This window comes from Zonotrichia leucophrys, unplaced genomic scaffold, assembly GCF_028769735.1.
Source record: "Zonotrichia leucophrys gambelii isolate GWCS_2022_RI unplaced genomic scaffold, RI_Zleu_2.0 Scaffold_309_62330, whole genome shotgun sequence".
In the NCBI taxonomy this organism is placed as follows: Eukaryota; Metazoa; Chordata; class Aves; order Passeriformes; family Passerellidae; genus Zonotrichia; species Zonotrichia leucophrys.
This window is the reverse complement of record NW_026992514.1, coordinates 24,964-27,031: the sequence shown is the minus strand read 5'-3', so window position 1 is coordinate 27,031 and position 2,068 is coordinate 24,964.

Below are 2,068 nucleotides of genomic sequence, written 5' to 3'. Positions count from 1 at the left end.
TTTATTTGTTCTCCCTGCTGAGAACCTTCCTGTCTGCAAAGGGGAAATGGGGCTTTGGAAAAATAAAAACAAAATTAAATTTTTTTTAAAGAATTCCCTGCTGAGAACCTTCCCATCTGGACAGGGGAAATGGGGCTTTGGGAAAAAATTAAAAAAAAAATTTAATAATAATATATTTATTTATTCTCCCTGCTGAGAACCGTCCCATTTGTACAGGGGAAATGGAGCTTTGGAAAAATAAAAATAAAAATAAAGATAAGAATATTAATATTTATATCTATATCTATATCTATATAGATTTATATTTATATTTATATTTATTTATATTTATATTTATATTTATATTTATATTTATATTTATATTTATATTTATATTTATATTTATATTTATATTTATATTTATATTTATATTTATATTTATATTTATTCTCCCTGCTGAGAACCTTTCTGTCTGTAGAGGAGAAATAGAGCTTTGGAAAAATAAAAATATAAATAAAATAAAAATATAAATAAAAATACATTCCCTGCTGAGAACCTTCTCCTGTTTAAAAAGAGAAAAATGTATTTTTGTCAAAATACAAATAAATTTTCTGCTGAGAACCTTCCCCTGATTACAAAGAGAAAAATTGGGTTTTGTAAAAATAAAAATAAAAATAAAAATAATTTTTAAAAATCCCTGCTGAGAACCTTCCCCTCTTTGCAAAGAAAAAATTGGATATTTGTAAATATAAATGTAAATGTAAATATAAATATAAATATAAATATAAATATAAATATAAATATAAATATAAATATAAATGTAAATGTAAATGTAAATGTAAATGTAAATATAGATATAAATTCCCTGCTGAGAACCTTCCCCCATTTGCAAAGAGAAAAACGGAGTTTTAGAAAAATAAAAAAAAATTTAAAATTAAAATAAAAAAACAAATAAAGAAATTTCCTAAATTCCTTACAACAGAAAATAATTGTAAATAAAATAATAAATAAATTCCTACTGAGAACTTCCCCTGTTTCAAACAGATTTGATAAATGATTTTTGGGTGAAAATGAAATTTCGTAAATGAATTTGAAGTTTTTGGGAGGGAAAGTTTTTGATGGCCTGTTTGGGGTATTTTGGGATGGAATCTGCGAATGAATTATGGGATGGAAAATTTGGGAATCATTCTGTGATTTGGATGGGTGGATTTTTGGATGGGAGTTTTGGGATGGGATTTTGGGTATTTTTGGGATGGGAATTTTTGGATGGCAATTTGGGATGCAATTTTTTGGGATGGAATTTGATATTTTGGGTTTGGTTGGATGGAATTTGGGATATTTTGGGATGGAATTTGGATGGGAATATTGGGATATTGGATAATTTTGGGATAGGGATAGATATTTTGGGATGGGAATTTTTGGCATGGGGATTTTGGGATGAATTTCTGGGTGGGAATTTATGGGATTTGGGATATTTTGGATGGAATTCTGTGAAAGGATTTTGGGATGGATTGAGATACGTTTTGGAATGGGATTTTTGGATGGGATTTTGGAATGCAATTCTCGGATGGAATTTGGGAGGAATTTTGGATAGGATTTTGTTCGGATTTTTGGGACAGATTTGTCTGGAAGCTTGGATTTTTAGGATGGGATTTTGGAGACATTTAGGATGGAAATTTGCAGGATTTTTGAGATGGGGATTTTGATGCTTTTAGGATGGGAATTTTGGATGGGGATTTTGGGATATTTTGGGATGGGAGTTTTGGGATGGGGATTTTGGGATTTGGGATGGAACTTGGATGCTGGTTCTAGGGATGGATGGGATTTTTGAAGGATTGTGGGATTTTGGGATTTTTGGTGAATTTTAGGACGGGATTTTTGGGATAGGATTTTGGATGGAATAGGGGATTTAGATGGGATTTTTGGACGGGAAGTTTTTGGGATGTGGATGATTTTGGGATGACAATTTAGATGGATTTGGATGGGATTTGGGACAGATTTTTGGGATTTTGGTATGGGATTTGGGATGGATGTTAATTTGGGATTTTTGGAGTTGATGGAACGTAAAATTTGGGAAGAATGCAATTCT